Consider the following 26,808-nt stretch of genomic DNA (forward strand, 5'->3'; position numbering starts at 1 on the left):
GATTTGATGAGTAATCAATGAAAAGTGAAAGTAACATTTATTCAAACAGCACTTGCGAGCACTTCCAACTCTTGTCTACCTGAGTTTATGTGAGCTTTTTTCACTATAAATGCAAATGTTCTGCTCTGCACATTTGCTTATTTTCTCTGTTTTGCTGTTGTTGTTATATGAGAACAAGTAGCTTTTATTCTTAACTGTAATGAAATATAAATATAACATTAAAGATTGTACTGGTTGAGGCCCAAGAAGCCATACGCTCATCAGAGAAAACGCTTCGGTAATGAACTGAGGCAAAGCCCATTCTTCATACCATTCTGAGGCTTTTCAAAGCCAAGACAGTCCAGGGGGAAGCTGTATATCCCCCACCTCTCTGGGACCAAATGGTGATAAGCTAAGTATGCACAGTCTGTGCCACAGCAAACTGAGAAGATGGAACTTAACTTATTAATATGTCATGTGAGGCTATTTCATAACCATGCTTCCTGACAGGAAGGAGCTGCAGCTTCAGCTTCATCCTCAGTGTTTCCATAGAGAACTGTTAAGTGGTATCAGCGATGCATCGTTGCTTTTCATTGCAGAAAACACCAAGAGAAAAGCAGAGAGTTATGTCATAAATTGTCAGAGATAAATACAGGCGGTATCCTGTGCACTTTCTTCTTTTTTAAATGAAATTTTCTTGTCTTTTCTGTAATGTCAGTCTGAAATCCCACCGTGAAAAGTCCAAAGAAAATGTTTAATGAACAAAAAGCAATGAAAAAATACATTTGTTGAGTGGAAAAGAGAGAATAGGAGGTAAAGGAAAGGAAAGGAAGAGGGAACGAGACATGGGGAGTCCATCAGAGGCTTGAGATGTGCTCCATGCAGAGTTTGTGATGAACTATGACTACATGGAGCAAACTTGTGGAGCAGAAGGACACTAAATCACATCCATACCATGTACCGATGCAACTATTTCCACATCACTGGTTTTGTCTTTATCAACTCACATATATCCTCATTCAACCCACAGACTCTGACTAGAGTATTTTTGTAAATGTATTTGTTTTTATTAGTGCTCATTTAACCTCTGGTTCTGCCAACAGTAGTGATTTTGTATCAAAACATTTAAATTGACATTTAAAGGGAAATCCTGCAATGTCCTCTTATTAAATCTGTCCAATAAGGAAATCTACGAGGGTTAATTATGCCCGCAACCTGACATGTAGCATCTTGTGAGTCCAATTATGGGGTCAAAGAGCTGGAAAGAAAGCACAATACGCTTTGCTTTTCTTCTGGTTCGCTGTAGGTCTTTCATCTACCATCGCTGATTAAAGTGAGTTGGTTAAAGCTAAAGAAAAGCATCCGTTCACTCTCTCTCAGGTTGTTGGAATGTGGGAAATGTATAGAAATGTAATCAATAACTAACTCGGGTATGAGCCAGGATAGCACCCAAGTTAAGATGAAGCAGATTAACAGAAAGCTTTGTTTCGTAGGAATAACAGGAAATAATTTCTGTGTTGGTGTATTCCTCTAAAACTCTTACTTCATGTAGTTTTGATGATTTTCCTTATAAAGAAAACATTTTTGTGCAAATGATTTAAATCCCTTCTTAAACACACTGATATTCATAAGTTTGTCCTCTTTTTCTCTGAAGCCTTTGGGAGTTCTTTAGATCACATTTCAGTGGCAAAGGGAACATCAGAAGGTTAAATAAAACAGGAAAAGTTCAATTCAACCGCGTTTTTGAAAAGAAAACTTCCTTTTCTGGTTTGACACTTAGCACAGCCTTATAAATAAAATTCCACAGTTTGTTCGTACCTGCAGATGAAGCAGTACTGGTCACCCTGTAAGTTAATAAAAAAGTTATGAGATTATCTATTTCATGGCATACATGATGTAGACCGTGACCTCAGTGATGAACTTTTGAATGTAATAAAAAAAAAAAGTGTTGAAACTTTTGGATCAGACAGAACCGAGGAGACAACATCGGGTTACCTGGCTGATTTATATACGATGGAGCAGATTCTGTAGCATCCAGGTCATGGTGCTGCATGTCTGAATGAAAGCAGCTGGATTTCATTTGTTGATTCTGGAGGATGTTTCACCTTTGATCCGAAAGTCCTTTTCAGTTCTAACTGACAGGTGGGGGTTGTCAGGCTCATTGTTGTTTCTGTCTTCTCAAATGAATCTCATCTGAATGATCGGGTTCGTTGTGTATTTGTCCTCCTGAAACAATGCATCCTGCATCCTATTTTTACAGTGCTTGATATTCATGTGTGATCTCTTTTTTGGAGTCAGTCGCAGCATCTTGCAGTGGAGTGTATTTGAAGTAATTTATTTGAGGGGTACAGCAGAGTGATGTTAACTGAAGCTCTGACTCTGGGAGAGGGGGAAACCCAGAATTCAGTTTTCTCATGATTAAAACAGATGCATAACGATTGCCTGGTGGTGTCACACCAGTTTGAACTATTTTCAAGGTACGGCATTTAAAAAGCATGTTCTGTTTCAGAAGATGAAAAGAGAGGAGAACGAGTTCATTCCTAAAAGTTCATATGAATTTAATTGCTTATCATTTATAAGACAGAAGCAGTTGTACCATCTGTTATTTTGATGAACATGAGCAGTTAAATGAGTGAGTAAGACCTGGATTTATTCCAGAACAGACCCCATCGTGGTTCTGTCAGATGATATTTGGTATCTCTGTTACCATTTCATGCTTGAGATCGACATCTAATCTATCTTTATTATCAGTTTCTTTTATCAAAATATTTGGGGAAGATGCTCATGCGCTAACAACAATGCAACAAGCTGTCGTCAGTTTGACTAATGATATCTTCCTTTCTAGGGGCTCCTCTCCTCTGGGCTCAGCTGCCATCCATCACACACTCAGACACAACGTGACACTGACATGAGAAACTGAGACGATCAAAAATAGTATCAACCAGAAAGTCTCACACTCATCTAAATTGAAATGAATGCACATACTTTAGTTAAATAACATATAATACCAATCAAATGTTTAAACATTCCCTTTTAATTTGAATGAGTAGGTATGATACAACAGATTTATCTTTGATGTAATTATTTTCTTTTTCTCAGTATTTTCAAACATGAAAGGTTCTCGTACTATAAAAGAATATGGTTTATCAACCTCATAAAAGATTAGCAGGCAGCAGTGATCCTCCACAGTTCACAGGCAGCCAGTCGAACAAGTAAACTGAGTATTCTGGCACTCTGGTTGATAAATGAATCTGAGAGTGATCTGGAGAGCCAGTGGTTTAGCATGAAGTATCAGGGGAATGCACAAAGTAGCCAACAGGACAAGAGCTGGTCTCATCTCTAGAGTTGAGTCATGTTAAATTGGGGCAACCCCTTCAGAGCTGTAGAGTCATATTGTCAGTGAGAAGAGTCTTGACTAGATCCTTCATTTTGTTTTAACCTACCCTACCTCCAAAATGTGCCTCTTATAAAATTACATTCTATAAGCAATGCTTCAGTTATATTTCATGTTGTGTAGCTAGCTAGCTAGCTGTGCTGTGGGCCAACACGAAACGCGTAGATAAAAAGATAGATCTTTATATTGAGTGTGAGATTGTGTGTTCCCTCAGAATGACTTGCAACAGTGTGCTGTAAAGTATTACTCCAGCGAATGGAACATGACATATGCCCTGATTTTATTTTTCCACTTGCACACAGAGTTTGGTCTGATCTGTAGATGCTTACGAATGGTGTAATGTCATATGACACGCAGAAGTATTAGAAAATGTAAATACATACATATAAAAAATGTACCTGTCTGACAAACTGAACCGGATTCTTTTTGGTGTTATGATTAATATTTCCATGGTTCTGGATTTGTATCTGCATCACTGTTATACTCTTCTACATTTGAAATACCGAAATGAGCATTTTCATCTGTTCGCCCATTGGCGAAGGGCATATCTATCAAATCATCCAAATGCTGAGGGCAAGAGATTCCATAATGTGCTGGAAATGAGGATAAATGGTTCTTATTACCTTTCTGTGCTGCATTTCCTTAGTTAAGGAGTCGTACCTAAAGGTTAGTCTGTGAGTTGAGCGTCCATGCCTCTCATACACTGGCTGGAAGGTTTTAAACTTATTTAAAGCCATTTTAAAGCTTTAAATTACAAGCGTGCTTAAATATAACCGTCCTACAGAGCAGAGATTGTATTCGATGTGGATTTCTATGAAGGCTAAGATGTTTAGAACTGCATGGTGATATTTCAGGTGTATATACTAGTGGTCTGAAGATGATGTCTTCACTAAAGGGGCCTTTTTTCTTTTCCTGTTGTGGGCGTCACATATGAGACCTGCCTATGGCCCCCCCACTGTGACCGCTGCTTTCTACATACAATGATGGATGTGGCTGCTTTCCAATAAGTTTACCCGGTGCAGAATGCATAATCAGGTTGTGCCATTAATCTCAGTAAACTCTTTTCTATTGATCTACCTCAGCCAGAAAGCACTGCTAAGGGGTGGTGGGGGTATTTTTGATAAGCCTATACCACGTGAAATTACATCCAACATCTGGCAAATAAAGGACACCCGCTGAGTGTCATAGTCTTATCTGACGTATGCATCGATGTGGCGTCAGAGATGCTGGTCATATTTTCACTGAACAACCTAATTTTAGGTCGTAGGATTGAGAGTTGGTTGGCCTCACCTTTTCTTTGGATGAATACAAATACACTGATGAAAAGGCCCATTATAACAGTACATATTATGTAAATATTCTGCCCTTTTCTGGCACCTTTTAACCTTACCGTAGCTAAGTTCAACGAACCACCTTCGATTGTGCTTCTCATTCATTCTGACACACAAACAAAATGGCAACATAGCTGCCTCAAATGTTGCAGAGCGGTTACGAGAAGCAACACTGTGGGGGCTGAAAATCCAACTGGAAATCTTGTGATTACAAGTCAGCCCTATCTGCTTCATTTTTGACACAGTAACGCAGCACCTGGCTGGTTTACAGCTTTTCTCCATGTTCTAAGTCTTTGATGACAATAGCTCTGTATGTGTGATGATGTGCCTTGAGTTGCTGATAATGAAGAATTTATTCTTCTATGCCATTCATGGTCCAGATCATTTGAAAGCTCAACTAGAGCATGAAAGAGGCGTATCGATACTAAATGACACAATTGGCTTCAGCTGCTGTAACCACGGCGATCGATTTGGGTGTGCAGATGTGAGTTTAAAAAGAAAATAAGTTAGTTTACACTGAGAAATGGGAATTCTAAAATTCACCACAAAAATAAAGCATTTATAAAAGTTTGTTATTTCCAATCTCATGTTTTTAAAAGTTTCCAAGCACCAGAGTTGATATGACGTGGCTTAATCTGCCTTTGAAGTGTCAGGAAGCCAGTAGTCCTGTGTATGTGGGACTATTTGACAAAGCACCCACACATTCAAAGGTTTGAGATTTATGTTGTGCTTATATTCATTCCTTATCTATGATGTGCATAAGCCAGGAAGATGATCCTCTTTACCCAAGCTTTTTGGCATGATTTGTAATTTAATTAGTAAAAATGCATGTTCACGAGCTAAAACCAGAGCAAATAAACCAGGAATTAAAAGCATTTTTTTTCATAGTCAGACTTCAAATTCACCAGCATTGATTGCTGATGCTGAGGTTTAGAGGCCGTGTGATATAATCAAAGATAAGAAAAAATCTAAAAAGAATTGATCCACTTATGTTTTCCCTTTTCGTTTTCTCAGTGTAGGCATAATAAATGGAGAGATATAGAATATTCCTGCCATGGGGGACTTATTGATCAAATCATATTGGCGGCATCAAAGGATGCACAAAGGAGAAGCTTCTTTAAGCCATTCCTGCTTCTTCCATGCAGTGAGCTGTAACACCTGACAGCAAAGCCTCAAAGATATTGTTGCTTTTCCTAAAACCTGTGTGGTGTATCAGGGATGGTCTCCCTCAAACAGCCTACATGAAGATGGCAAAGACTTGGTCGAACACAGAAACCTTTCATTGCCGTATCAGAATTACAGATTGATGCATCAAATCTGAAGAGATCTTCAAAGCCCAAAAGTCCACTGCAATCTCTCTCGCTGCTGTGGGTGCTTCTGCCTTATATAGGATGAACCCATCCCATATCTGATAACCCTGTTTGTGCTGTGCGTCCCCGTCAACAGGCACAATAATCAGTGTATACTCTATGCATTAATCAGATACCTGCCCAAAATCCCTGTTTCTTAAAACTTTGCCACAGAATGAATTATTTAATAATTGGTGGTCTAACTATGGTCTTAAAAGCATCAGGGGTAGCTGTGAACCAAGAGAGGGTAATAATGCTTATATTTACTCTGAAAGGCAGTTTAATCACTTGTAACAATGAATTGAGTGAAATGTGCACAAAGAGGACTTTCATTTAGAGACCACCTAATCAACTTGTATCCACTTGAGTACATAAAAGTCTATTGAAAGTGATTTGCGCTAATACATTATATGACCTTGTCTGATTAATAGTCAGTTTAACTGTTATTATCTCTGAAATTAGCAAGAAATTCACAGCATTTAGTCTCTGAAAGGAAATTACTGGAACATTTTGAAGTGGGTTTATCAGGATGTGACCCTGGAGTTGTTTTGAGTCTAATTAATAAGTTCAACTTCTTATAATAAACCTGATTATTCCTCAGTAATTAGACCTCTGCTAACTACCTTGTCTGAAGTGTCACTTGTTGGTTGGACCATTAACATGTGTATAATCATTAGAATACTGACTTAGTTCAGATAGTTTTGGCCTTCCTTTTGCATACATACCGAACTTAAAACACCAATAATGACAACTTTATCCTAATTTCCACCATAGATGATAGCCCTCAGTAATCTGCAGGAAACCTAGGACAGAGATTTGGTGTTTTATGTTCAGTCATTGTTGATATGAGTCACTGGTATTTTTAAAAAGTAGCAAAATATTGAACAGGACGTTGAATGTCTGCACTTGAAGCTGAAGAAGAAGTCTCTCCTTGACTACTTTCAAAGATAAAAACAATTCTATTATTCAATATTGTCGTGATATCCTCTCTGTATTTCACATAAAGTCTGCATATTATAGGATTCCACTTGGCCTGTCACAAAAACAAAGACGGCATTGATTATGGAAAAACAGAGCATTTGCATATTAAACGGTCCCAAACAAGATGTGATCGATTGATATTGATTGGCTTTTTGCATCTTGAAAGTGTTAGTGAAGTGGTGTCAAATGTAAACCACCTCATGGATGGATGGATGGATGGATAGATGGATAGATAGATAGATAGATAGATAGATAGATAGATAGATAGATAGATAGATAGATAGATAGATAGATAGATAGATAGATAGATAGATAGATAGATAGATAGATAGATAGATAGATAGATTTTATGTTTTATGTTTATTATTACAGTGTGACACCCAGGTACCTGTGTGCTGGTACCATCTCCACATCAGTTTGAGGTATGAACATCTACTTGGTTCAAGTCATGTTTTTGGCACTTCAGTTCGGATAATCTGTTTCCTCCAAAGTCAAAATTAAATACATTAATTAATTTCTGCACTTCAATTGTACAAATCCTCTTAAATATGATAATTTGACAGATAAGGATGTACGGACAATATAATATCACAGAATTACGTCAGAGACCTCCAAGATGGGTCGAAAGAAGGATTAAAGAAGGGTTGAAAGTTGAAAATTGTGAATCTCAGTGAACCTCAATCTAAGTAACATTATAAAAATCATATAAAATAACAGGTTTTCCAAAGAAAAAGTTTAGACTCACTCCCTGTAGCTTGAAATGAGAATTAATTTGGCTATTTTGATTTGATTGACAATAGCACTCCCATATCTTATCAAAAAAAGAGAAAATCACAGGAACACATTGTGATCTGTGTCAGTGCAAGAAGACATGAAAATTACAGAGGAAGGAGCGGAAGCCACGAATAAAAGTTAGCGATTAGCAGAGAAGTTCTCCCGGTATGATCTACCATCTCCCTTATTATTTAATGGCCCTGCTCCCTGTCACAGTGCACAGTGCTGTCAGTTCAGTTCAGCAATGAGTATAGACAGGCCTTTAATCACTATCTCATTTATCCAAATATGGATAGAGTTCATCTCACTTTTTAAACTTAAATATCAAGAAATGTGTGGTTACAGGTCTGCAGGTCCTCATACAAAACAATAAAGTACTACCATTTCTCACTTTCTGCTCCTACCTACTACATCTCCTCTTGTGGGATGGGGCCGGCTGGGCCCACAGGAACTTTCTGTCTCAGTAATTACCTGTGAGTGGAACCTGAAATTAGCATCCAGATCTGTGCTTCTGTGAGTTCAAAAAGCACATTCATTACAGCATCATCTGCATGAGGCCTCGTGAAATACGTCCAAGATGTCGGTGACCTCAGACAGAGAGATTCATTTTGTCACTGTTCATTTTCTGCAGTAGTTCACAGCGATCCTAAAACCAACTTTTCTGCAGGTGAGATAATCCATATGGTCGAAGACGTGAAATTTAAGGAAGAGAACGTTGAGTTTGATATTTTTATTTCAAGTTTTTCAAGATAAACTGTAGAATAGTGTAATTTTCCTTTGACACCAACAGAAAGTAGAGAGGTAGGGGTTTGTGTTGTGGCCAGTACATCTGCCTGAGCAGTACCTCAGCAGATGGGTGAAATGTCAAGTTTATGGCACGACAACCTGCTGCCTTTTCTGTCATTAAATCAGGGGCGGCAGGGTATCTTAGTCCCCTGACACATTTTTCTACCCCAGTTTACCACAAAGAGCTTGAGAGCATTTATCATCAAAACGAGAACAGATAGCAGGCTGGCATCTTGTGACTGTGCTTGCTCTTTTGTTTTTATAAAGAACGTACTTATTATGGGGTGTAAAGAACATGCTCAAAAATTTCAGCCAGTGTGACAAGAATTTGTCGAAAAATAAAGCGCCTATAGAGCTTACTGTCATAATACCTCTCTGGCACGAGTCCTCACAGGCAGCCGCTCTGAGAGGAATACTTTACCTTTGTAAGTGGTGGTTCAGACAGAAGCAGAGACGGATAAGATGACAGGTAAAAGAAGAACGTGGGAGGCAGAAATCGCTCTTCAAAGCATTTTTATTGACACATATACAATACATTGCTGCTGACAAAGCTATTACTGCTGCTGCTTTACCTTGAATTCTCCTGAATTGAAACTAAAAAGGTTGTTGGCAGCGACTAAAGAGAGGAAGCTGGAAAAGTGTTGAGTTATTTTTCACCAAACCAAACATTTGATTTGTTCTTGAAGGATCTGTAATTAAAGAAGGACTGAGGAGACACGTGTCGCTTTGAGTGCTCTGCTGCTGGGTGATTATTAGCCACTCTCGTCCTGTGGCTTTCCGAACAGCATTGATGGTCTGTCAGCATGTCTGCCACTTTATCTGAATCAAAATATTTCAAGATGTCTTGGATGGACAGCCATGCTAATGCTTCACAGATGTGTGATTCCTGAAGGATGAAGCCCACTGAGATTGCTGATCACCAAACACTACTGTCACCAAAACAATGTGATTTTCTGTCAATTTTACACAGGCATTCATAGTTCCCGGTGTAGGATTTCTCATCCGATTCTAGTTTTCTTATTACAGACACGTACCACACCGTTTCATTTAGCAGCTGCATGAGGCGAAGGTTTGTGTTCTCTCATTGCATATCAACAAGTTCAAGATGCCCAGTGGATTCACGAAAACTACTGCAACGATCACCTGATTTTTGCAACAGCAACAAAAAATATATACAAAAATATGTGTAAACATATGTACATTTTGCCTTGTGATTTGTATTGCCTCAGTTTGATCTCTGAATCCTCTCAGTTAGTATCCCCCCATGCACCTGGACTCTGTTTTATTAATAAAGCCTTTCAATTTCAGTTGAAAGACGTTTCTCTAATTTATACAACATCTGTGCGTCTGTTACTAGGTGCTACTAGTAACAGAGGCATAGATGTTGCACCTAGTAAGCAGGGGAACACGACTTATAAGTCAATTACTTCAACGAAAGAAGTCTGTCTGGGTTTAATAGGGTTACTCCGGCCTGGCAGACGGATTTTCACTGCAGCTTTGGTAGAAAGACATCCCTGCTTTAGTGCAGGCTCCAGATTCAAAGGACTGTAGTGGCAAAGATTTTCAGTGATACTGTGGTTCCTTATATTTCATCTGCAACTTTATGCATTAACGCAAGACAAAATTAAGTTTTGGCTCAGAATATCAAACTGTAAAAAGCTTTCCTGAGGTAAGAATACAATATCATGCCAAGCAGCGATGAAGACCAGCAAAAGAAATGTGAATAGGAATCATGCGTGAAATTGAATGAAAAATAACATCTGAATCCAGACATATAGCAGGAGACTGTGTCTTGGCTCTGTAGATTTAGCTGCACAACAATATTCAGCTGACTCATTGCATACTACTTTTTCACTTCTCCCACTCACTGCATTCCCTGTAGCTCAGACTTTATTCTCGGATCCGTAGCGTAGACGCTGCAATATGCCACGGATCAAGCTTTCTGCAGAACCCTGCTCATTAAGTCAGTTTTTTTCCAGTACATTTCTCCATGAACTTTCAATCAGCTGTTTTGCTCAGCTGAATTGAATTTAGTGTAAATGGTCATTTAGACACAAATGTTTTTCTCCATCATAGTTTGTATTTTTTTTAGTAAACTTGTGATTCAACATTACATAATAACATAATTATTTCCAACTTCTTTATGTTTTTCTTAGCCCAACCGGTCCTAGGCTGGTTCACTCAAACAGCTGTGATGCAAATGAACAAACTAATTACAAAAAAAAATCACAAATAGACAACTGCACATTTGTTGCTTGAACGTACAATTGCAGGAAGCTTGAGGGCTCACCATGATGCAAATCACAAAATCCTTTTTTCACAATTCAGAGTGTTTCCCCATGTTGTAGCAGTGAACCATTTAATATTAGAACTAAGTGACTTTCAGCAATCACACAGTTTGCAGTCATTCAATAATGAGTTTTGGGTTTTGATTACCAGCCTTATTTTGGCACATTTTAGAGACAGAAAATGTCATTATTCACGATGTTAAAATGAATAATTTGCTTGATAAGAGTAAAACTAAAAAAAAAGGGACATATTCTCTCATTTTCAATGAAAGTGATGACACATATAGACCTCGTCTTTGTGTCCACTTTCTTGGCTTTGTTGCTAATATACATGCACCCTTTGACTCAAATGTTGTATTGGTGTGTATTATGCTCTGCAGGCCATGCTTCTAATGATAAACTTAAAGGTCTGTCTGACGCATGCTCTTCTTGGGCTCGTGCAGTTTTCTCTCTACCCACCTTTTGCCACGTTTCTCTCACCCTTTTGTCTCCCTGAAAATGTGAATACCTGGAAGCTTAGTGTTTGTCAGTCATGCTCACATGAGCTTCTTTGAGAAACTCTTCATTCCTTGCTCACATCAGAGTGCAGACCCTGACTTTATTAGCAATACCAGCCCTGTTGTTGTTCACTTCTAAACAAATAAGAGGCTTGCAGGGAAGGCTTATCTGTCAGGTTACACACACACATACGGCAAACAAGCAAATATGTAAACACAGACTCACAAAAAGGCATGGGAGCATGCATGTAAGCACAGACAGATACACAGCTAATGACATGCTTGTAACATACATTAAACAAGGCACAAGCACCCTTCGGTGAAGCTGAGGAGTAAACACAAGTAAAGCATGCAACTGTGGTTTTGACTTGTTGGGTGCTGCATGAATAAGAGGCGTGCAGGGAAGGCTTATCTGTTTGCCACTGCACACAAGCTCTTTCTCCCACACATGTGCACACGCTAACGCACATCTTTACACGTTCAGAAGCCTTATCTGAGACAAGTTAGATAACATTGCAAAGCAGAGAGTAAGAAGCAGATCTCACCATGAAAAGAACATGTACCTTGCAAAAGAAACTACACACAAAAAAAGCTGTTTCCTGGGTCACAAAGCAGATGCTACAACCTTAAGGATTATCTCCAGGGGCCAACATGACTTGCTATTTGTTTGGTGATGTGTATGCACAGGAAAAGGTACATGGCACAGTGAATTGATAGAGGATTGTTTGTAGGAAAATGCATCACACTCATACATCAATCTCTGGGTAAAGCAGTTCTAAAAAATTGAATCTGTACTGCCACAGTTGCTTCGTATATTGAGAATTAAATGATAACATGGTTTACTATAATTGTTTTTCATGTGCAACAAGCTGAAACTAATATGTGGTTTGTGTCATCACTGTTTTTCTCACAAGGTAAATGATCATTTGAGGTCAGTTTTAAATCTCAGCTCTGCATCGAATCTCTTAAAGGCCCATTCAAAAGCATGTGAGTAGTGCCAGGTTCAGAAGAGTTACTTTACATGCAATACTCCATCTTTGTGAAGCATGATAACATCAGCCGAATAATATGACAAAGCCACTGCACAAAAACCATACTGCATCATTTGTATGATGTCCGTAGCAACAAACACAACAAAAAATAAATCAATTAAAGTTTGGCAGTCCCATGCTCAGTCTGACTCATTCTCATTCCAGACTCGTCACATACTGCCACTTGATGAAGAGCCCTTTCGGTCAGGTTGAAATGCACAGGGTACCTCTTATTTGGCATTTTCTGACTCACAGGGAACTGCTCCACAGCTCCACGTTGCAAGAAGTGAGCCTCACCAATACATTTTCAGACTATAGTGTTGGCTTATCAATAACTTTCAGAGGTTTCTTAAGGCAGTCAGAGTGGAGGAGGGGATTAGAGACTTGACTTCCAAAAAGGTAAGATCGGTTCCAGTCCAACCTTGAAACAGGTGTTACATTACTTACTTTTTTGTCCTGTCTTTATATTTTCTTAATGTATATTTTTTTAAATTCTTAATTACACTTGGGCATAATTTATTTTAGGCATTGAAATAACTTGGTTAGGTTTAGAACTACATGCTTAGGCAATGAAATACACAATAACCTATACTTTTTCTGTGTTACCATGGCAACATGTCCTGTGGCTGGTACGTTACTAGCCTGGGAAATGCTGCGCATCCTAAAATGACACTTGAGGGGTAACCTCTGTGTTTAAAACAAACACAGTGGACTCTTGACCATGTGTCAGTATGTGATGACTTGGGAGTGAGAACAGATTGGGTCGGTCATGTACACTGTTGCTACACTACGCCCAGTTATGTGCGCTGGGTTACCCAACTGTTCAGACAGAGTGGCTATTGGTGTGGTCATTCAGCTGGATGCAGTGTAGTTCTGATGGTGAACTGAGTCTTTGGTTTGCAGCTTTCTGTTCGTCAAGGTGGGAAGAAACCAATAATTCCTCTCATGTTTGAGGAATAAGCAGTAAACACTAACTTACTATGTTGCTTAAAAGGTCAGCTGCCAGCCTCTGTGTTGCTGCAAGCACTTAACTTTTTATGGCTGGTTTGCAACACTTTGTTGTCGCTGTAAGAGGAGTTTGGTGTGTCTGTTGTGCCAAACCACAATAAGAAATGGTAGAACCTGCCTTTTCCCTGAGGCTAAGGTGGTAAGGGAGCTTAAATCTCATTAAAGGTGCTGGAGAAAACATTGAGTTGGCTCTCATTCCAAAGGGATTCAACTGTAAGAGACAGAACAAATGTTGGCTGGTATAACCACTGGTATCCTGTCACTATTAAAGGAAGAGGCTGGAGGAAAAGTGAAGCTGTTCAGGGTACATCTGGACAAAAAAAAGATTATTTTTAGCATCCAAGATGTTTACCTTTGGTGTGATGAGAGCTGAAATGAACACAGAGTTATGGTCTGTTATCATCCCCATCTCCCAGGGAATGAGCTTGTAAGCTACAACATGTGAAGAAACTGCTACAGGCAGTCTTGAGCCACACTTTCTCATACGCACTATCTTCTAACTTAATTATGCTAGTTTAATTTTGACTGGACTGTGAGTCACCTCTTGTTGACCATGAGCTGTCAGTTTCAGAGTCTCCATGTGAAACACTGCAGTTGGTAAAAGTACGTTAGTGTGTTTCTTTAAAGAAAAATGGAATTGTGCACACTCTTGCAGCCCTGAGCGTAGCACCCTCTTTGAAAATCAGCGTGCACCCATTTGTTGTGTCACCATCAATACCAACTGGTGCCGGAGCTGATTAATACACATGACTACAGCAGAATCATTTGACATTGGACTAAAACCCAATTAAACTCTGATTCTGTCTCACATTCACCATATCAACTTGATTTCTTGATTTGATATTACCATGACAAGCACCAACCCACCAGTTTGTCTGTGTCCCTGATCTGTCTTATAACACAATTTTGAGAAACCAAAAAGCATCCAGTATGCACAATAGTCACATTATCATTTTTAGCAATGCAAAAATTACAATCCGTTTTAATTTGAATTATACACGTATAACTTTTGTAACTAAAATTTGGTGGTATGATGTCGGCTTTCAGCTTTATTGTCAGTAAGGTTCTACCTTAGTGAGTGAGTGTGTGTGTTTTAGTATGGATAGAGAGTGTTTCTCAGCCTTATTATTCTATAACAAAGCTAACTGTGTCAGAGCTGTCAAAACTTTGGCTGCTAATGAACCTCCTACTGCATCTGTAAATGCTTTATGCACTGCAAATGACTCAACTGTATAAAAGGCCCTCTTTAATATTTAGGAGCTTCACGAGTTACTTTTTTTTTTTTTCTTGGAGCCTGACAGGATAGTCTTACTTGAATGTATTTTTTGTCTTTAATTCCTTCTTTAAAGTCAGACATGTTGCCTCCTCTGAAGCAGGGTTGTCTTCTTTTGTCCTTCTTTAGTTAGAGGCTCTAACTGTTGTCATTAATCCATTAAAACAGTTTTTGACTTACAAAACAACTGCACATTTTTTACACCTAAATCTTTTTCTCATTCATAATTTTTTACCTTGTGGATTTGTGGCACCTTTATTCTGTTTTATTATTATTATTATTATTATTATTATTATTATTATTATTATTGTTGTTGTTGTTAATATTGTTCATTGGACTTAGAGTTGTGTATAGATGCAGCCTTACTGCCTCTCAAATTCTAAGGCCAACCAGTTTCAGCCATAGACCTTGCAGAAAATCATCTGGGAAGTGAATTGTAGGCAAATACTGGCTGTGTCCGTGCAGCTGAACTCACTGTCAATGGAAGCATAGAATAAAACCTATTGGGGAAACACTGGTGTTAACCATTCAAAACCACAGCTTCCTGGATGGCTGTTGGGTTCCATGTTCTGGTACATCAACATTTTAGTCAGTTAGACCTTAAATTCAGTTGGAAGATTGTGGAAATTAGTTGTATGATTTACATTTATTGGATTGTAAAATTGCTCTCTTTTACATTTTTTAGGGAGTCGTGACTTAGTCTTGAATCTATATACTTTCGTGATTCAGGCACTGTCAGCTGTCTCACAGCTCATCAGTCAGTTTGAAATGAATGTGCTGCACGTCTGTGTGTCTGTGCTGTCATATTGTAGAAGTTACTTAAATCATCTCCAGTTTTATCAGTTATGTGAAATTGAATGAGGGTGAATCTTCATTGGTTGTGTGTGTTAAGGATATCTTAGGACCAAAGACAGTTATTCATATTCAATAACATGTTGGTATATATGTGTCAATCTGGGACATGTATAACATGTACAGAGCAGAAATGAAGAAATATAATTATAAATCTGAGCACTGACCTTTGCAACCAGCAGTACACACACACAATGAGAATAAACAACTTCTTTAAAGTCGCACAACATGATATATGGTAAATGCAGAGTATTAAATAGCGCTTTTCTAGTCTAGCTGACCTCTCAAAGGGCTTTTACGCTACACGCCACATTCATACGTTCACTCACACACTCATGCAGCTTATCGAAGTTCATATACAAGCTCCTTCTATGAAGTCATACACCAATGGTCGCATCAGTGGGCAACGTGGGGTTCAGTGTCTGGAGATGTTGCTCTTCCCACTGAGCTACAGCTGCCCCCTTATACGTAATAATATGTATAATATTTTAATATCTTAGAATTTGCACATTTTGTTTATTGATATCTTAATTAATAAACACTAATGTCTACCATGCTATCACACTATGTATGAAATATACAAGCAGACATCTGTTCTAACTGGATATTCATGGCTTTTTCTGTGTATATATTGCATATGTGCAAGCTTCAGCACACGTGGTACGATATGAAAAAGGATTCATCTATAGAGCGGGGCATTAAAATCAGTTTCTGTGGGTCCACTTCTGGTTAACAGAGCAATTTGAATGTCTGAGTGTGATTTTCATTTAGAGTGCCAGTTTAAATAAAGGAGGATACTTAGTTTGCATGCAAGATCACAACTGACATCAACTCAATGCTTTGCCGGCATAGAATAGTTTGGCAGTCTTGTGCTTTGCGGTGGGAAGCTAATACTAATGCTGATGCCAGTACCCAGTGTATATTACCTCAGTCCTTGAAGAAAGGGTCCACTCTTTGCTGCAAGTCATTTTGTGCCCTGCAGAGTAAGGAGGACGATCACTTATAGCACTCATGCAAACTGTGTTGTCTCTCTCAGATGGAATTCTGGCTTCATGCTCACTGCGGTATCTTTGCTGAAGAGGGTGTATCGTGCCGGTTGTGTGATGTTGCACAAGAGAGACATAGAAAAGGATTGGTGGTTACAGACAGTGCCAATTCTGAGGTCTTTGGAAGCCAAGTTTAATCGAGCAGGCCTCTCATCTTGTGGGGAAAACCACTAGCTGAGAGGTTTACCGAGAAAGAGAGTGCAGGTAGTCCTTGGGTTTCACTGTTGAATTGGGGGTGTGGCCACCTGGAAAAGAAGATTATTCATCTAAACAGGCTTTTGGGATACTAGCCTGTTTTTTTACACAAAGGATTTCAGGTTATGATGTCATGTTGGTACGTATATTTTATGCCTTCTTGGTGCAAAACGTGACACATTCCTGTCCACTAAACTGTCAGCTTGTCAGTTTTGAGCTTTGCTATAATATTGCAATGGAAATTACAGATGAAACCACTGAAAAAGACCCAGATATGCACAGTTTCCCATTAGCGTCTACATGCTACATGCATTTGTGGGTGCATGTGAAGCTAAGACTGTGTGCTACTTGTTTTGCACGTGGATGGATATAAAACAATATCACAAAAGTTGATCTCAACCTGTGTGTAGCTGGTTAATGTTCAGCTCTCTGAGACATTTAGTGAGGTTGAACTGCAAACATTTTAAAACAATTATATGCTCTAAATGTTAGTTCTGAGGCCATTACCTTCCACTGACAACAAATGAATATGCAACAAGGGGGAAAAAAATGCTGTATTCATGTCATAAGTCACTGCTGAAGATGTACTTTTCTGACCGCTCATTTGTGTGCAAGAGGATTTAAGCCAATATGACCTGCTGTCGTGTGCAGCAGCCACGACAGTCAATCAATAGCCTGATGCATAGTGACAGAGGGCTGAAGTTTCAGCAGCTTGTGTTGTAACTGACAGACCTTTTGTGCTCCCATCCAGCTTTTGACTCACAGTTTATAGGATGACATAAACACTTTTATGGTCGGGGATTTTGTGGCTTCAGTGGCAGCCAAACCTGTAACAAATACTATGTGACCCATTCTGACAAGTGCAGAGAATTAAAGAGATTAGATTTAAAGAGTCAAATCTGCCAACTATCATCTTACAGCGAAGGCTTATCTTGAAAAAGTTACAGGATGCCTACCGCTGTGATCACTGATCAAGGTCTCGCTGAGCAGATTTTTATCCAGCCATCCAATTATTTCAGGCTTTCCACTGTTTCCAACATGGTCCCCAGATGATCAGACAATCAATGCACTGATCAGCACTGCTGGAAGCCACTACTTTTAGTGGCTTAAAGAGTCAAGCGCTTCGGTCAGTGCTCGTTTGTGACACTGTGCTTGTTAAGGACCACCCGCTCGTTATAAATTCCATAAACAGAAGATAGGAATGATTTCGGCTTCCACAGACATGACACCAGGCGTGACTGGTTTGTACTTTTCAAGGTGATGCCACACTGTAGTCGCTGCTCTTATTGCAAATATTTTGAAAAGGTTTGTTCTGAGAGTCTTTCATTAGTTACTTTAGTTTTAGTCTGTAGTTTTTAATGATAATTAATCTAAATATAGACTAATGTACAAATACAGTGGCTGATCATATGATACATACTTCAAATTACCTCCTTTTTTTGGTTCTACGCTTTATTGCTTTTAATCAGTTAAAGCACTAGATTTTAAACTGTCTAACTGATTGATTGATTGATTGATTGATTGATTGATTGATTGATTGATTGATTGGTTGATTGATTGATTGAGTAATTGCTTAATGAAACAGCAACACACACGTTTTATGTCTATATTTTTTTACATGTTCCAATATTTGAACAGCTGACTACCATGTTGACTCAATATCACAACTTATTCAAAACAAATGGATGGAATATTTTCTAAATTGATTAAGCAAAACAAACATGACATCTGGCTTATTTAACACATCCATGCACATATACACAGAACTGTCAAGCACCTAAAACATCTGACAGAAGGAAACTAATGCAAACCATCAATAGAAAAACAGATAAAACAGATAAACAGGTTCTATGAAAGGCCCAAAAGTCCTAAATAAAGCACTTTTTAAATTGGTTATTTTGTATTTATCTCTCTTACACTGTGTATTTATTGTATGTATGTGTTTTCAGCAAATTTATGAGTCAATTTTTGGCATACAGGGACTAAGAGAAACAAAACTGTTATTGGTGACTTCCTCATTCTTTCAAGTAAATCAATAGTTCTACTGACCGTTAAAGGGTTCAATGAAGCCTGAAGCAGATCATACAGCTCATACGACCGAGCATAAATTCCTCCATTGACCCCACATATAAACTATAATCAACCAAAACAACTAAAAGGGGTTGGGGGAAAGTCTGTGTGTTAAAAAGGACAGGTTTTCAATGCCAGGATCCTTCATTTCATTGAACAGCTGTATCTAATTTAGGTGTGCAGCAGCAACAACAAATAGAAAAGCTGCACATGGTGGGCTGCTGATTGCAGCTCTGATGATCAATAATTCCATCAAGCCATTTCAGATTTACTCCTTTCTTGTCGCTTACCATCACGGAACAGTGAATGAATAAAATTAGCATCCATTGCACTCATAAAATGCCCCTCAAACAACGAAGTGGGATCTCTGGATTGGTTATATCACTGAATGGAGACACCTTTATGAGGAAGATAAAAGTAGATGAATCTTATTAGGCTTTAAACGGTTAAGTTGATTGTCAATTTCCCACTTTTATGAGCTGTCAGCTACCAAATGCATAGTTATTTCAGCAGGGAGTCATCCCATCAGCCACCTAACAATGTCTCAATGACTTTAACAGTCATTAAGTGCAAATCAATAAACCGATTGGCAGCAGCAGTGGCCTGAAGGTTAGATTTGATTGGTTTATTGTCATGACCAATCATTCTGGGGCTCAGAGGTAACAACACATGTAGTGCAAAAGCTCAAATGGAGCTTCATTCAAGAGCTAAAAGATGAAAACAACAACTAGAATAACAGTTAAAGGATCTGACGGCAAGGTATTAAAACATAAGACCGAACATTTAAATAATTTGCTTATTAGAAAATCCTTGTAAAAACAATTAAAACACATGTGTCCGAATTTCCTTCCTCTTTAGATATTCCACACTGACCCAAAACATATATTTCCTATTTGTGCTTCAACACACCACCACCAGTGGGATGTTGGTGGTCTTACTAAAACATCACATCTCCAGAGTTATATCTTATGTCACTGAAAGAATAAAATCCTTAATGTTTGCGTGAACGCCGCCATCTAATATCAGTAACAAGACACAGGTATGTCCTTTATTTCCAGTGTTGCGTGTCAGCAGAGAGAACCAGAGGCAGCACTTTATGGCACTCTGTCATTTCCGTCTTTCCCTCAGAGAAATAACTACAGATAACGTGAAAGAGAGATGGTTCAGGTTAGAAAATGTCAGCTTGGGCAGGAGATGTGGGTTTTACTGTGCTGTGGAGTTCCAGAAGAGGAGGGCAGCCGCAACCATTCTTCAATTTCTCTCAAGCTCGATTAGAAAAATGCCTGAGAAGCGGAGCACCGAGGAGAAGGCTCAATTTTACGATTGAAAGATTCCTTTTCTTTTTTTTTAACAAAAACAAAACAATTATCATATCTTAGCGTATAAGTTTCGATGCAGGGTGTTGGTGGTGTGCCAAAGTGCGCCATACAGAGAGGGGGAAAACGGCTTCTCTAAGAACAACTTCCACGCAGTCGCCCGAGTCTGGACAGCATCAAGTGAAATGAGATTATCGAGGTTCAGCCCGGAAATTGGGTGATTTTTTCTTCAGAATAAAAGTCTTAGTTGTATTCTGTAGATGTATTGATATAAAATATCAGTTGCTATCAATACATTGTTTTTGGAAATAATTCTCAGGTGTATCGAAAACGGAGCCATCCTGTTATCTTTGTGTATGTTGATTATAAGAGATACAGAAAGGAAACTAAAGACAAATTTGTCCTATAAAAATCAAACTATTTTTTTTTTTATCTTAAAGCCCTGAAAAAAAGGCCCGCTTTGAGGCAAGGGACAAGACGGAGAATCTTGGGATAATTACTGATCTATCCTTAATAAGTGTAAATGTTTTATCTTATTTCATTGCCCATGTGGAAAGCATCAAAGACCTATAGAGATCCAATTTATTTGATCTCTCTTCTGATTAATTACTGGAAGAGACCACCTAAAAGGTCGTTTTTAGTCCCTTCTTATGTTGTAAGACTTAGTGGGATGGTGGTGTTTGAGAGGTAAAAGGATCATTGACACAGGAAATAATCACTGAAAATGATCCATGAAAGAATGTGATGTAAAAATATCAAGTCCAATAACTTCTTATTTGTGGATAGATTTGCGAGTCGGGATCCAACAGATGGATTTTATTTTGAAATCCTCACCAGGAAGTTAAATTCTTCTAATTCCTTGTTTTGACACTGGTAATGCCTGCTGTGCTATGTGGATTAACTGTGCAGGAGTGACGCTCTGTGAGGAGTATCGAGGATCAGCGGGACCGGACACTCGAGCCATTGATGTGAGAGTGACCTGACGACAGCTTACTGGGACTTTATCTAGTCTTCTTTTCTATTGTATTCTATTCTAGTATGTTCTGTTATGTTGTGTTCTATTCTACTCTGTTCTCCCCCCGACTGCAGAGGAGACGCACAGAGTTAACAGGCTGGTCGACATGAACAGAGACTCGGAGACAGAGTAAGAAAGGGAGGGCGACAGAGAGAAAATCCAAAAATCGGTGACTGAAGAGATTCAAGTGCCTCCTAAAAGCTTTAAAGGTACTGACTTGGAGTGTTTAATAACCATAAAACTCTGCCTAACACACTGGGAATGAAAATAAATGGATTAATTTGATTTCGTATCCCTTTACCTGGGATATTTCGCGACTGGGATAGTCACAATCCTCTTGTTTTACCGACACTGAGTGAAGAAAAGAAAGAAGTAGGGAAGAACGGGTGTGGAAAAGAAGAAAGAAAAAAGAAGAAGGGTCGAGAGGAGTAGGGGAGAGACGGGTGGTTGGGCTGAGAGAATCACTCCAGTTTTCTCCCGGATGGGATTCTTCACTTGCGCCGCGGATGGAGAGATGAAACCGGGAGAGAAAAAAGACGAGGGAGAGTGAGAAAGCGAGAAGGGGGAGAAGAAGAAGAGGATGTAGTCGTCGGGCGTTGTGAGAATGCAAAACGGACGCACCCCTCTGGAAGACAAGATTGAAGTATAAACCCAAAAGGAATTTACCACCCAAAGGATATTACATACATTTACCTCAACATATGACATATCCTGGAGATATTCTCTAATCTGGAGCCTTTTTGTGTGGAGTTACAACTTTAATCTTCACTGTCATTATAACGATGGGATTTGGAGAAATAACTGTGCCCTGACACTCAGTGTAAAGGAAAAAGGTAAAATATGTTTCTTCTTTTACGCGCATCTGTCTATCTATCTATTTGTCTATCCATCTATCGACCCATCTATCTTTCTCTCTGTCTGTCTCCGTCTATCCAGTTTCATTCTGTTGCGTCTGTTGGAGCAGGTGAACACTGGATTTTTCGGGGGTAAAAGAGTTATTTCCAGATTTCATTGCATAGACATTTAGTCTGGATGCTGAAACGGGGCGGGCGTATTTTGGTAGCAGGGGGTTGAATGGGTAAAATGGGGTTGGAAATGGAGAGAAGATACAACGCGCCGAGAACATTGCAAGGTCAAAATTGAGCCCAGTTTAAGATAAAATGGCTCGCTGACTGAATCCAGACGTACAAGCTACTTTCAGCACTGGCAGCATCTCAACAGCAGCTCTACATCCACTTGTCTCCTTGCCTGTGTGTGTGTGTGTGCGTTTGTGCGTGTGCTCATGAGCGACAGTAACCGGAGAGAATGAAAAAAAGCGCGCGCTGTGCGTCTACAGCAGCCCAGTTGCATGTCTATGCTTATTAAAGCGCACACGCGCAAAACGCTGCGCCACGCTGATCTTTTTTGTGCGTCTCACCCTGCACTTGTATATACCTAACAAGGTAAAAAAAAAGGGGGGGGGGGGGGGGGGGTTCAGCAGCTGGTATATGTGTGTCTCACTATACGCTTAAATATTTGATGCATCCGTGTTTATGTACGTGCACGATGACACAGCAGCCGCACACGTCTTTGGCACAAAATGAGATGATGATGATAAAGCTTTGGCAGAGTCCACCGCCTGTGTGTGTCCGACGTCACTTGTCTGTTGTAAATGATGAGAAGAGCATGTGCATGTCCAAGGAAATTTAGTCCGGACATTCTCATGCACTCTTAGAAAAGTGGTTATTAACTTCTTTTCATTTCTCATTTCTACATATAAAGAAAGATAAAAGCACATGCAAATACAAAAACGCGAAACTGTTTTCAAAAGCCTGTTACAACGCAGGCACTGAATTTTCTCACTCTCTCTTGTCTCATGTGTTGCTATCCACAGTGCACACCCTGAGCTTTTCTCAGAATGTGCACAGGATGCTATCTGTTTCTGTGAACAGCCTCTTGGAGCAGTAAATATAATGAAGTCTGTGTTTAGAAATATGCAAAAGGGAAAACTGTAGAAGACACATACTTTGTTTTGAGTAGATTCCTCTTATACAAACACCTGCTCCCAGTCAGCTATGGTTGAAATGGCTTTTGAACGTGTATCATTTCTGTTTCATGTTATTTAACATATATTCTCTGCCAATCTGGTTTAATATTCCTACAGAATGAAATAAGATGAAAATAAGAACATGTAGTTCAGATTTTTGCATTATTTTACAAGGACTTTTTTTCCATTTTTTCATAAAGATACTGGACTTAAAATACACAAAATACACAATGAAATACACACAATGCCAGCAAGGAGACTGTAAATACTGTTTAATAATAATAATAATACTGGTTTAATTAGAATTGTCATTGACACTGAACTAAGTCTGTTGACCATCCCAGTATAATAGCCTCTACACAGATGTGCTTTCAGATTATTGTGTAATTTAATTATGATGGGCACTAAATTAAAATGAATTATATAAGTTTTACCAAACATTCTCCCAACGAGGGCCTGTTGAATTTAACAAATCTCAAATATCAAGAAAACTGTCTTTTTTTCGTCTTGCTGTGACTCGGATTGGAGTTTCATTGGTTTGTAGCGGTACAGTAGCTTGCACTGACTGATCAAGGCAATAAATTTATGCACACGAGCCACTCATGCTGGTGCTAATGGCCCGTGGATATGGAGGCATTATGCAAATGCATCCTCAGCTCTAGAAAAAGAGTGTGGGTGAATGAGCAAGGTAGTGAAACTGGTTTTTCAGTCCATTTTAGCCGTGTTTAGCCACTTATTTACATCTAAAGGGACTGGTTTGCCATGTCATTAGTTTTGGGATGAATGGCGCTGCATTTGTGCTCTGGATTAAGTTTTGAATTTGTATTTAGAAGGTTTAATTTCAGAGTTGCTCCTGACATTTGATTTGCTTTACTGGTATCAGGTGTTGAATGAATAGCTTTTATAGCAGATTGTACAGAACCTATCGATAAACATCGTTGAAGATGCAATGTGTGATTGCATGTGATGCTGTCTTAATCTTGGTTTGATTGTGTGTCGGAGCAAAAACATCTCTGCTTTCCTTTGTTTTTCCCTTCATTGTTTTTTGTCTCTGGCCCCACCCCCACCCCCACCCCCACCACCAGCCCAAACCCCAAAAAGAAGAAATGAATGTTCGAAGCCTTATCACGCTCCTGTACAGCTGAGTAACAAGGCTGTAAGGGTTGCTCCTTATTCTTCACAAGGACGATGGGGGATTTATTTGTGCCCATCTTTTTTCTTGCCCTCTGTTTACCTCGGCAACTTTCCCTGTCTTCTCTCCTCTCTGTTTAGCAATCTGACAGAGGGCTGCAGGATCCTGCAGAGTGGGTGGTGGAGCTCTAATTCAATTTATTCTGCTGCTCAGAGACAGCACGAGAGAGCAGAGGAGATATCGAGAGGCAGAGGGATGAAGACCGCAGATGTTAGGGAACATTTCCTATTAGCAGAGGAGAGGCAGACCTTAGGAAGCTGTCCTGATGCTGTCATATGGAGAATGCCTCTGCGGCTGACTGAAATCATATGCATACATATGAGTATATGAGGTCACTATGAACAAAATATACTGAAAACATCATCAGAGAATCTTGAGGGAGAAAAAGAAGGGGCAGTGAAGCTGTCTGAAAAAAATCAACTATACCCCAGGCTAAGTCATTATGGTTAAAAGTTGAAAACTTGCTTTTGGAGGAATCTGGTGTGTTATAGACTTAAAATACAGTCCATGGAGGACCACTAAAGGCGGTCTTCTGGAGTGGCCTCATTAAAAACCAGCTTGAACCCCGAGATGAATGAAGTTATTTTCTCAAAGGAGGTACCAGATCCGAAGTGATCCGAGAACTAAAGAAAATATGTCATCTCGTTTCTTTTTGATTGTGTCTTTAGCTTTTGACAATACTTTATTTAATTGATAACATTGTCGAGGGCTGGCTCAGATTTTATTGCTGACATGAAGTAATGTTTAAAGCGTAAGTTTGCAAACCAACAACAGTTCCCAAACACAGTTTCTCTACTTGTAGTTTACTTTCTCTCTCCTGCCTCAGAACATACTTTTTCCTGTTTTTTGTCATCTTTTTTATTTACTATTTTCATTATTATTTTTTAAGAAAAAGAAACATACCTACAAAAGCAAAGATCTTTCACTTCATCAATGAAAACAGCCCAGGAATTGATGGTGGATTGTTTGGCATTATGCATCTTGGCAACTGAATATCCCAAATGGCAATGACCAGAATAGATTGTAGCCACAGATTTCTTAAGACAATGAGCAGGCTGTCATCTCAGGGTTGGCATCTTTTTTGTTTCTGCTGTCAGACAACAGTTCTCTTTTCGTCAGAGGCCCTTCATCTGTTTTATGTGTACATGCTTCTACTAAGTAATCTGATATGGAACAAAACCAACTGATATACCAGTGATTCTCATTTTAACTGCTTGAACTGCGTTCTTGTCCAGTGGGGAGGGTGTTTGTGTGTGCGTGGGTCTCTGTGTGTGCACGATGGTGCGAGTGTGAGGAGTGGATGACATGACAGATGTGAGACATGTTGGGTGATAATGAGCTGTGCAGTGCTGATAAGATATGTGTGAATGTGATACAATACAGACAGAGGAGGGGAGTTATGGACTCTGAGCCAAACGTCTGTCTGGCTGTATTAGACTATATATTGTGCTAATTGACACACACATAAGTTGATGTTGACGTCAGCCCCAGACTCACTCATTAAAAATACAAAAAAAGCGACTGACAATGAAGAAATGTTTCCCTGGGTTTGCTGTTCATCTTGACCTGATATAAAGATTGAGGATTATAATGTGTTAACTAAAGGAATGTTTATTCTTTCTTAAACGGTCAGATTTTGAAATATTCTGTTTTAACCAAACATGTTTTATGGTTGTCATGAATTGAAATTAAAAGGCCTGTTTCATACAAACACAGTTCATTTAAATTATTATTACTTATTGGCTGCAAGTATGTGAAATTGGAAATGAATGTGTTTACATGCATAACCACAGTTACTTTAAAGATTGTTTTTTTTCCTGGCACCAAATTTCAACTCAGTTTGTCAAAGTATGAGATTTGTGATGTTGTAATGAAAACAGAAGGGAGGATGAAAGACACTTTTATGAATTATAGAACAACAACGACATACAAAATACACTAGCATCAATACGCTGTTAACTATTGCTGTGTGCTGTTTACAGGAGAAGTCATCAGAAATTAGATATTAGGATGCAGGCAGACCCAGGCCCAAACCAGCTGCCACAGGATAGAGATGAAGTTTGAAATAAGATAAAAAGTTTATTCTTATATATTAAACTCAGTAAGAATTTCTCAACTAATAACATTTGTCTTATGACCATTTTAGGGACCATCTCAGTAGGTTCTTGTTTTAAATATTCAAACTGTATTTTTCACCATAACTTCCACAATGTCTTGCTTGTATAAACCTGGTTACAAAGTTAGAGAATCACTTGCCGGTGCAAACTTTTGACAGATCATTTGCACTTGTGGCGTATGCTAATGCTTATTTATGTGATCTGTCATCTCAATTCAAATAAACCAATAACAATTCAAATGAAATTCAAATAAACTGATAATAACAGTTTATTATTCTTTTAGTTGCA

General features: G+C 38.9%; 1 protein-coding gene across 1 annotated transcript in view; it reads left to right on the forward strand.

Moving 5' to 3' along the window:
* Nucleotides 1-21,084: 21,084 nt before the first annotated feature.
* The window catches only part of lrfn5a (leucine rich repeat and fibronectin type III domain containing 5a), a 95,218-nt gene continuing 89,494 nt past the window's right edge, over nucleotides 21,085-26,808 (forward strand). The window contains exon 1 of the mRNA XM_072365941.1: nucleotides 21,085-22,018. The gene's annotated coding sequence lies outside the window, so the exon portion shown is untranslated. The remainder of the gene's footprint in view (nucleotides 22,019-26,808) is intronic.

Source organism: Leuresthes tenuis, unplaced genomic scaffold (assembly GCF_036924035.1).
Source record: "Leuresthes tenuis unplaced genomic scaffold, fLeuTen1.0.hap1 SCAF_15, whole genome shotgun sequence".
NCBI classification, from domain to species: domain Eukaryota; kingdom Metazoa; phylum Chordata; class Actinopteri; order Atheriniformes; family Atherinopsidae; genus Leuresthes; species Leuresthes tenuis.